The sequence below is a fragment of the Rhagoletis pomonella genome, unplaced genomic scaffold, assembly GCF_013731165.1.
Source record: "Rhagoletis pomonella isolate Grant_MI unplaced genomic scaffold, Rhpom_1.0 Rhpom_scaffold_00013, whole genome shotgun sequence".
Classification (NCBI taxonomy): Eukaryota; Metazoa; Arthropoda; class Insecta; order Diptera; family Tephritidae; genus Rhagoletis; species Rhagoletis pomonella.
In genome coordinates, this window is record NW_023458567.1 from 13,263,926 (window position 1) to 13,275,826 (window position 11,901).

At 34.0% G+C, this 11,901-nt stretch overlaps 1 protein-coding gene across 1 annotated transcript in view; it reads right to left on the reverse strand.

The window, feature by feature from the left end:
* Positions 1-11,646, reverse strand: part of LOC118748834 (multivesicular body subunit 12A) — a gene marked incomplete in the record, with an annotated part of 22,971 nt that extends 11,325 nt beyond the window's left edge. The window contains 1 exon segment of the mRNA XM_036483537.1: positions 11,014-11,646.
* Between the last annotated feature and the right edge of the window lie 255 nt (positions 11,647-11,901).

Sequence of the window (11,901 nt, forward strand, 5' to 3'; positions counted from 1 at the left end):
ATCGAAAAAACTGATTTTAAAAAATTATAAACCATTTCTACGAAAAGCTGTTATTTTCATATAAAATATATTCAAAACTTTCAGCGCTTTGAGCGACCTCTAAATATTTTTTGATTTCGGAATAAAAAACAGGGTTTTTTTTTGGTATAGAACAATCCTACGGGGTGAGAGCATTAAAATTTTAACTTTACTTTTCTATTTGGACCACCCTAATGTACATACAAATGCCTCTTTTTAAGTAACTTAACAAATAAGTACATACATATGTACATATGGTTTCGTTTTTTACCAGACTTCAACTAAAAAACTGGTTGGAACCGTCTGAAATTAATGCTGGGATGCTCAACTTTAATTTGCATTACTTTATCTAGGTACATACATATTTCTGTATTTTACCTGGTCTTTATGCTGTGCAAATAATTTTGTCTTTCAACAAAAAACAAAAAAAAAAACAGTGCGACGAGAAAAAAGCCAAAACAAGAAGAAATGATTAACTTTATCAACTTTCTTAGAAGTTATGCTAAATATAGGAGTTATTGACAAAGTTTGGGGAACTGTTTAAAAACGTAAGCATTTAAAATAAGTGTAGGTAGTTTCTAAAAATTTGAAGATCGAGAAATATTGAATATCAAACAAAATTCTATAGCACAGTAAAAGTTTGTCGACTTTCGAGGTTCATGTGCGGTTTTCAGTTTAAAAGAATACCCATGCAGTGAAAAAAAACGAAAAAATATAGATAAAAAATGCGAAAAATATAAGTCATAAAATGTCTGCAGTTAAACAATTTCAATGCGAGAAACTTGTCTGTCACCAGTACATCCAAGCCAACATTCAAAAGTTGTATTCCAAGCGAATTTAAGTTAAATACTTTCGGCAGTCACTGTAACAAGAAAGTTTCATGTAATGAGTCATAACAAGTACAAGATCTTTAATTTCGTAAACTTATAATTTAATTGCCCATTGTTAAAATAAATGAATGAATCATAAAATTTGCATAAAAACCACAATCAGTTCGAAAGAAAAATTTACAAGATAAATTTCTTAAATAAGTATGTATTGCAAAAGTATTTTAAAGGGAAGGCTAAAGATCTGTTTTTAATGAAAAGAGGCTGCTAATTAAGAAACTTACTCATGATATCTCGTTTCCAAGAAGCATGAATACGAAAAGAGGAACAGCGGAGATCGACAATGGAAAAACAAATACCGAGAAAACTCCAAATGGATTTTTATTTTATTTTATTATGAGCTGTTTGCAGCTCTCAAAAAAAATCACAAGAACTATTTGTGATTATTTCTGTTGCTTAAAAAAGTACTTTATTTTTTTGCAGTAAAATTTCTTGAAGAAATAAATATACTTCCGAACATTTTTTTCTTGAGAGCTGCAAACTGATTTAAGAAATTTTGATAGAAGAAAATTACTTTTATATTTCTTGTGCGTCTTTAGAATTGCAAAAGGCCCTTTAAGTAGCCGTTAGACAAGTGCAAGTATTTTTGAAAAGTCTGTAAACTCAAGTTTTTGCAAAAGTGATTACAGGAACAGTTACACCTTGCATGTCAAATGACTTTGGAAAGCAGTTTTTATTTCCGAAAATCAAGCTTTACAAAACTACTTTCCACTTTCAATTATGTTACGAGACATTTTTATGCCCACAAAAAAAAATCAAGGACTTAAAAATTTCACTAAAATAAAGAATAAGAAAAAATAAGTGGACTTAATACAGGTTAGTTGAGTTATGCAAATTTTAGGAATGAAAGTAGACTTTCGATTTCGTATTTTGACAGCTAAATGCTTAGAAAAAACCGCTTATATTGCCACGTCTAATCGCACTTTTAGATGGCTTACCAAAGAATGTAGGGAAATAAAAAAGAACACGCTTATTTTTTATGTTACTTTCACTTTTCTGCATACAAAAAGATCATCAAATATATGTACATACGTTTGTATGTATAGATATGTAGCTCTTCGCCCATACTAACAGACCATTATAAAAAGGAGACGTGCTTTTGAAGCGAATGAAAGCTGCACATAGTTACGTAATATTGTTGAAAGATTTTTGTTTGTGCTCCAACAATAAATAAATGCATTTGAATAAATCAGCATTTACTTAAGTGTTGGAAACGAGTTTTAATCCGTTAGGACGTTAATTATTACTTAATGCCATAAGTAAGCACTAGGTCTAATAAACACTGCTACAAAATTTTTAAAATCTAAAAATTTGAAATTTTTGTAAACAAGTTCGATTAAACTAGAAGGGGGATTGTATTTGTATTAATGAATTTAAAAAGGGTGAGCGAGAATAATATGCGTTTTCGAACTGTGAAAAATTTTACTAGGCCCAGAATAGTTGTTTATCATTTTATTAGTCCATTCTTGAAAACTCGACCTCTACTTTAAAAACTTTAGCAGATCTACTGGCCAGTTTTTCAAACCCATGCTCAAAACCAAGAAGTTTTGAGGAAATCCGGAAGGCAGCTGTGAATGTGGCACACAAGCAATAGCCTCTGATATAAAATTTTCACTTAAGAAATTTACCAGATAAAATATTTGTAACATTACGAGGTCTACATTAGGACATTTAAAGAACACATAAACACTCCTCCAAAAAGTCTGGAGTATGAAGTTTTATAGACCAAATATTTTTGAAAAATTCAAATTCAAAAGTTCGAAACATTGATGACAATTTATTGAATTTTCCTTAATTTTGTAAGTTTGAAAATTGGACTTATGTGATTTGGGTCAAAGCTTGGATAATATTTTTATAGAAACCAATGACGTAAGGACGAGTACACCTAAAAGTTAAACATTCTAAAAATAGATTTATTAACCAAAACCAACAACCACATGATCAAGTGTAAATGCGGAAAAAGTGGAAAAAGCAACAACAGTTTATAAGGCGAACTTAGTACAGTGTGTAGGCCACTGGCTGAGTCAGCTGGGGTCGTTGGATCGAATCCCTGTCTGATGAGGAGAAGTGGTGATCTCCATTTATAAAGTATTGTTGTTTTGCTGCTATGACGATTTGACGATTTTTTACTGCTATGACGATTTTTATTTATGTGCAAATTTGGCACGTTCTCCACTTTGAAGATAGTTACACATGCAACTAAACATTGCAGTGTAAACACTTGTTCAGAGTTTAACATTTCTTCTAATACATAATTGTGGTATCGAAATTATATCATCTGTCAGCACTAATAGCAGTTATCGATAAGTAGTTTTCTTCTTTGTTTCAGAACTCTTTGTGTAATTTTTGGCGGTCAACTTCTTAATTTGCGTTGTAACGTTTTGAGCTGGTACATATTGGTGCAGTGAAATAAGGCCCGTGGAAATAACGCCCGCGGACTTTATTTCCTACAAAACTTATACAAAGCCCGCGGGCATTATTTCCCTTTCGAAATGGAGCCCTTTCCATTTTTTAGGAAATAAAGCCCACCTACCAAAGGAAATAAGGCCCGCGGGAATTATTTCCTTTCCAATAATGCTCGCGGGCTTTGTTTCCTAAAAAAAGGAAATAAAGCCCACGGGCGATATTTCCGCGGGCGTTGCTTCACTTCACCGTCCATATTTTATTGAGCGAAGGGAATTTTGAATAAGTTCTTTAGCAAAACTTGTAAGTATGAACAGATTTTAATGCACATAGTTAAGTTGCGGTTTGAAAAAAAATCCTTAAAATGAAAATATGATATTATTGCAATTAAAACTAATTTTGTTAAAGTAATGAAAATTTTTACGATTCGTAAAATATTTTAACTCTTTATTTTTTACGCTAGCAAACAGAAGTTTCAGTAAATTGAAAAAAAAAAACCAAAAGAGCTTCCTGATTATATTTATAAGATTTTTTACATGTTGACGATTTTTGAAAACCAAACTGACGATTTTCCACCTCAATCACCTGTCAACACTGCAAAGATCGAACTTATTTTCTACTGATTCTAGTGACGACACGCTACCCGTTTCATTTCGTTAGCATACGGATTTTTGAAATGAATTGTTTTGAACCTCGGGTCGAGTTAAGTTGATGCAGCTAGCAAAAAAGAAGTTTCGATGGATGGATTTTAGACAAGTACAGAATTCATATTTCATACAATTAATCGATAATGCAACACAAAACTACGACACAATTACTTGACGGTAAAAAAGTGGGGCGTATTTGAACCTAAATTTCAGAACAATTTGCTAATGGGCAAGTAAGTAAATACTCAACCATTTTCCAAACAGAAATTTTTCAAATTGAAATCCGCGACCGCGAATGTCTGCGTTGAAGGACTAATGGGGATATACATATATACATAACTCATGTAAAACGGCATCAAGGCCTGTAGACAACTCTAAAACGCACCTAAACAAATTAAGAATACATTACAAGGTTGCCTTATGGTGAGTTCCAGGCCTTCAGTTTTCCAACGGAGACTCTATGGCCCGCAGCCTTTCTGTGGCCCATAGAAAGTATATAGAGCAGAGCTTCTAAATAGGCTTGAGGACCCTCAGATTTGCAGCCAATGGTGTATGTCAAAGCGGAAAAGACAATCCAGGAATTATTGACCAAACCGCCTAAGCTAGCAATGAGAGCCTAAGAACGAATAAGTACGGATCGTTTGTACGTGACATTTATAAAGTTTCATTTAAATAAATAAAACAAAACAGAAACCGACATAAAAACTATAAAATAATATTTTTCGTACGCTAATATACATATGAAAACAAAGCCGCGTAAATGCCACTTAAACGAAGATATCAAAATCAAAGACAACCTGCTGACTAGGCGCGATACTAAACGACATTGGGCAACTGATATCTGACGTCGCTATTCATGCTCGTATGCCAATGTCAAGAGGCCATAAAAACAAAACTACAATGCGTTAAGTAATTATAATGCAATGATTCATCGCAATTAATAAGAGTGGCAATATGTACAATAAAAGCTAAGCAGATAACAAATGAAAAGAGCTATCGAAACTTTTGTTGACACGCGCATTTTCGCGTGCAAAAAAAAAAAGAAGAAAAATCTGTGTGGTATAGGCATAATTTCAACTACACGGAAAATGGGGCGCGAAAAATACGCGCTATGTCAATAAGCGAATACGTGCTTACATTTACTTATGCACATACGCAAGCTCCCCAAGTGATGTTCAACGACGCTCACTTTATTAGCCATACTCATCAACTTGAATTTACACTTGATTTCTTTTTATGGTTGTGCGGGATTTTACTTTTTTTTTTTTTTGTTTTTCAGCACTTTTGCCGGTGTGTGGCAAATTTGTTTATAGAAAGTTTCCAATAGAATTTCATCGCAAAAAAGAAATAGCAATCAAGTCGAAATTTTAATGACTTAAGTAAGTGCCCACGGGAATGGGTGCTAAACGTAATGCTTTTCTCTTTACAGCAGCTGCAATGCTAAACGAAAAGCAAAACTAAAGTAGATTACAGTCCTAAGAAACAGCTAAAATGCGAACTTTTAAGAAAGTAGCCATAAATGGGTCATAACAGTGCAAGGAAAGTTAAAAAATGTGAGTCAACAGCGATTCGATAACATATTTATTTTACGCTTCCAGTCCACCTGCAATTTTACGCTGTGAAATTTATAATTGAGTGCATGTTTTCTTTTCAACTGGCGAATACTCCTAAAAATTTATCACATATCGGGCGATCGGGCGGGTGAATATGGCGATCGTCTCATAGTGGAAAGAGGAAAAGCATCGAAAATGGCCCTTTGATAAGAACATACAGTCACTCACAGAAGTATTTGTAATTTTAGTTTTTCACAATTTAGCTCATTGTATAACAAAAACAATATAGTACATATGTACATAAATCAATCTTGCAAACTTTGTAAAAAATTCACCAAAATCAATTAAACTTCATTAAAATTTTAAACTTTTTATTCAGAATTTTAAGAAAATTTTCGAGTTTGCAGTTTTGTGGCCTATTAACTGATTTGAAACTGGCACTTTATTATACAAAAATTGCTACAAAACCGCATACAGGAAAATTTACTAAAAAGTTTGAAATTTAAATGAAAATTTTTGAAGTTTGATTAATTTTGTACAAAGTTTGCAAGATTGATTTATATGTTTTTTTTTTTTATTTATTGAACTATGTTTTAAATAAAAATGAACGAACAAGATTTATGATGGGAAACATTTTTAATGTTGTAAAAAAAACTATTACGAACACTTCTGTGAGTGACTGTGTGCCTAGGAAGTTACTCAGTTTCCAAAAACCTTTTTTCAACAGTAGCAAGAGCCATCAATAGATTCCTGTCCAGGGCTGTCACTTCAGCAGCTTTATTTAAAAGTTGAATGACCTCAATTCAAAAGATAGATTGCTCCGTAACTTCGTTTACACAGTCGAAAAAAGTTTAAAATACGTCTGGGTTTATAGGCGAAATACGATGGCGAAGTACATACATACATACATACATATATGTACCTATTGAAATTCCAAGTAAACCATGAAATCCCAAAAGTTCTTCGCACTTATGAAATTCAAATAGCAACTTGCCGAACGTGAATACACAGAGCAAAGACAGTGCTTTGTTGTCTGCAGCAGCAGACAAGAAAACCGCTGAACCAATGGGAAAACCCAAAACGAAATTATGGCAAATCACTGACACAACCAAGCCAAGCAAAGCTCGAGACAACCTTAGTGTTGAATGGAGAGAGTGGAGTGGCGGCCAGACGAATCAATATAGAAATGAGAAACAAACAAAGAGAATGAAAATAAAGTCAAATATGGGAAAGGGAGATGTCGAAAGACGAATAAATGGCTGTACTGATAAGGGGAATGCACGCTGGTGGAGGACGCAATGCTGTAGCCTGCGAATAATAGGGTGGCTATTGCTGATTCCAAGTGTTTGAAGCTTCAAACACATACATACAAACATACATTTGATTGAGTGGCATGGAAAGCAGTTCAAAGTTTAGAAAGAAAAAAGAAAAATAAAAATAACACAAAGAGAATTGGAATAAAATTTGCATACAAGCCGGAGGACGTGTCGGAGTCAGCAGTCATAGATGCAGCAGACTACAACTCACAGCTTACAAAGATGTGCTATACGCATTGGCTGGCTACTTTTTTGCTTTGTTGGCGCTGTTTTCTGTTCATTTTTTTTTGCTCGTTTTTTGTTTGTTTGCATTAAAAGCAGAGCAAAGTGCAAATGTTGGCATTGGCAACTGGATGGTCGGTTGACCACTTGAATGACTGACTGACTGTGTGAGTGAGTGCTGTTTAAAGTTGGGATGGTGCTTGTGTAGCTGCAACAACTGCTTCCAGCATGCCTGCAGCACTCGTAGAAACGTGTGCATTTTATGAAAAGTTGGCATTTTGAGTCAATTGTTGCAATGACCTCCAGTGGACGCGCGGGTTACAAGAACTGCGATGGTCTATGGGGCTTCATCAATTTATATGATTTTTTTCCAGCACATATATGCACAGATATACAGTTATGCTGGTGTTTATGCAACGTCGATTAATTTTATTTGACTGTCAATAAAAATTACAATTACCAGGGTCTTATACTAATTTATACATACATAGTATCATAGTATAGAATTGCTTAAAGAATAAAGAAAAATAAATAAGGTGTGAAATATGGAAAAGAAATTAGGTCAATATACGCCGATCTAAAGCCATCTAATTCTTGTAAGCAAGTTGTGCTCCCCATTTTTAGTGTATTTTGATTGAATGATTGAACTTTGAATATCCTATAAAACTGAAGAAAGTCTGCCAAAATAGATTCCTCATAAAATCACACCCAATCGCATTAAAAGCAACAAACCAATTATTTTCAACTCGATTTAGGCCAATTACTTACTTATGTATGTATATTTGTATACATATATAAAGTTTACATTGGTGTGGACGTGCACGCCTTTACGTTGGCGCTTGATAAGCTTTTAGTGTTTCAGCGCGACAACGAAATGTGAAAAAGGAAAGTGGGTAAATTTTTGAAATTTATGGGAGATGCGGCGCACTTTCTTTTTAACGATTAGGTTAATATAAGTATGCATCTGTCCTCGTCAATTCAAGTAGCCTAAGTCGAGATAGGTAATCTTCCTTTAAAGCAATATTTGATTGGGTTCTCAAATAATATTTTAACGATTACTTAGCCATAGGTGTAGTTTAAGATTAAAATCTAATAAAGTTTTTCAATAATTTTTTAATTCAAATTCAAATATTCTGAAGTCACTTAAACTACTTAAGATTTATAAATATGTATGTACATTAGGGTGTATAATTTTTAGGCGATAAATTTTTTACCACGGTGGCGCTGTTTGTGACATGTTTGCATGTTTTGAATGATACTGCTGAGCGGGGAGTCAAATAATAGGATCATATAATCAGACTTTAACCTATAACGAAGAACATAAACAATCAGCCTCATTGCGGAAGTCGTAAATTAGGCTAAATTGTACGACTCGACAACAGTAGCATTGCCTATTGTCGTACTGAAATAAGTAAACGACCAAAATCGTCGAAAACTATACAGTGCTGCCAAGTTTTTCCGTTTTAATGCACTAGTCGAGTGGAAATTTTAGGCAATGACGAGAAATTTTCGATACGATTCGACTCTCGAAAACGACTTGCATTCGACACGACTCTCGCAATGAGGGTGAATACTTATTATAAGTTGTGGCAATGCATAGGAAGCGATTTCCGGATGCTTAAAAGTAAACATTAATGTTTTCACCAACTCAGAAACGAAATTATTGTTTATTATAGGTTTATTTTTATTGTAAGTATAATAAATGTCATCTTAAAAGGCATTTGATGTAAATTATTATTTCTTTCGAATCGAATTTTCGAAAGAGCTAAGACTGTGATGCATTTTAAATTTTTATCAAAGGGCATATTTTTTTATTTTCTATGAATTATCAGTTTATCGCCTAAAAATTAAACACCCTAATATACATGTAGGAATGCAGATAAAGACTGTAAAAAGTAAAAGCGCTTATTGTTTATCGTATTTTGACTGTATGTGGCAGTCAGAGGCGTAACTATATCCTCTGAGGCCGGGGTAAATTCTTTGGATGGGGCCCTCCCAGTAAAAATCGTCACGTTGTAATTAAATTTTAATCAACCGCTTAAGTAGTTAACCAACACTATTAACAATAATGTGTGCATTTAAGTTTAATATCTAATAAATTTTATTTTCAAGAACAAGGGCCCGAACCCCCATGCCCCCTAACTTCCAAATTTGTACGTATATGTATATTCAAAAATAGTATCGGGAAATGCTAGCTCGATAATTTCGACCCCCCTAAATTTTCAAGTTTTTCCCAATGCACATATGTGTATACCACGGCGCAGCGTTCTATCACTCTTGCATATATACTAGATAATAAATTATACACTCAGTGCTACCAAAATAATTAGCAAATTGATATAAAAAGTGAATATGTGGATCCTCCGGTTCTGCGTTTCCACGACAGTCGGGTCTACGTAACCGGAACGACCCAGATTTATAACTGGCCAATGACTGTCACTCCAGCAACACTCCCCAAAAATCCTTTGGGGAACTTGTATGCTGCTACAACAACAACAACATCCTCCGGTTCTGTATAAAGTTCTTCTCGCTAACTTCACAGCACTTCCATTTAAATTTAAGAAGGGTAAAAACCTGGCTGCAGCCGACAATGAGCGAAAAAGGATTGAGCGGTAAAATAATAAATAAATTTATTAATATATAAATTTATAGTTCAATTGTTTATTACTTTGTCTCTAGGAGTGTCTTCTAAGCCTACAACAACAACAAGAACAACAACTTAAACCCCTCATTCGCGCTCTAGCACCCAAGATGCCCAAACATCAGATAAATGTTTATACCTATGTATGTTCATATGCAAGTACTTACCTACATACATCGTACGTGATTACCTAACGAAATTGCATGGCTTCTTTGCAACTCTACTCAATATGCTCTGCTAGACGCAAATGTTAACCCAGTTGCATGAAGTTACAGTATCGGTCATATCTAAAGCACGCCATTTCAAAGTGATATTGTGTGCCACTTATGTTTATTTATTTATTTTTAAAAATTTTCAATTAAAATACAGTTTTCTCTCAAACAAAACTCATATAAACCCAAGTTTAAAAACTTATAGAACCCTACAAAAAAGTGCAACAAATTTTGACCTAAATTTCAAACTTTTTTCTCGGAAGTGTTTGAATTTTTCTGAATACACAGTTTCATAGCCCAATCAATTTAAGTCTGATAATGTGCAAGTTTCGAGTGGCTAAAAGTTACCGCTGATTTTTTAGAATTTTTTTCAACAAGGATGTTGCGGTTTTCTTCCATATACAAATAAATTGAATTTATTCATTATATGGAAGCCAATGCGACAAAAAAAATTCTAAAAAATTAACGGTAATTCGGAGCTACTTGAAATTTGCACATTATCAGACTTAAATTGCAGGGGCTAAAAAACTGTGTACTCAAAAAAATTCTATCACTTCTGAGAAAAAAGTTTGAAATTTAGGTGAAAATTTGTTACACTTTTTTGTAGTTTTCTACAAATTGTTGAACTTGGGTATAAATGGGGTTTGTACGAGAATGAACTAAATTTTAATTGAAAATTCTTAAAAATAAATAAATAAACATAAGTGGCACACATTATCACTTTGAAATGGCGTGCTATAGATATGACCGATACTGTATAATCAAACGTTCGGCTGGAAGACAAGCAAAACGAATGTTGGGAACACGAAATACCTGTTTAGAACAATGAAAAGAAACTCTTAAAAAAAGCACCATGCCAGCGGTAGCAAAATCGAGAACAGCCATTGTTAGCGGCAGCTTCAATGATGCACACACCGTAAAACACAAGATAGCCGCAAACGCCATATTCCAACGTATACACCTATTGAACGAGCCATTGTGTAATCAAACAACACACTCAGACAAACAGCACATCGTAGAACGGAGAACTCAAATTATTTAATATAGAAATTTGCTTGTCTAACAATAAATACAAGTGCATACTACAAAAACCAAAAAGGAAACTACAATTTACCTTATTTATGTATGTATGTCGAATGGCGCTCACGTACACACTAATCGGTGCCGATTGAGGTCGCTTTGGAGAAAGGTAGAACGCAAAGATGATGCGTTGGAGACACAATGGCCGACTTGTAGCCCTTCTGTGGGTATCTTTCCTTGCCTTATCTACTACAAGCGTTTTTCTTTATTTAGTTAAACGACGCCCACTCACTCAACGTTGGCGTTGGTGGCTTTTAAGTACTGTAGCACTTGAGACTTTATTTATTTAGTTAGAGCACTCTAAATTCATTTAGTATTCGCTGTTTTCAACTTTGGCTTTTGACTTTTTAATTCATACGTATAGTATAGAAGATTACTTTTATTATTCAATCTTTCCACGACTTCACAGCTTCCTTCCACGATACAGCGAATCTATTCTATCATTCTTGGCTTTCTGCTGCACTACACTGTCCCTTAATTCTTTTTATATTAGCTTCGTTCTACTCGATTAAACACTACGCTTGCATTTTAATTTTTAGCCAATATGCCTCACAATAAATTTTTATTCTTTTTTATAACTATTTGTGAATTTTTAAAAAGAATTCGTGAAACAAACCGACGCAAACCACTCACCAAAACAACAATTTCCAATCAACTGAAATTCTGTGCGCTGACAACCGCGTTGCCAACCGTCGTCAAGAAAAAAGTTCCAAAGGGGTCGTTAATAAAGTAAACAAGACAAAACGTCAAAACAACAAAAACGTAAACAAGGCAAGTGCTGCTATATAGTGGATCTTCGCCCATAATATGGGATTCTCGCACCATAAAAGGGCGCGTTTGATTTTATGTCTCATTATGGAATTTCCAGCGAAATACCATTTTGTGGTTTAATTGTTTTTTCTTATTTGCAGTTCCGCCATTG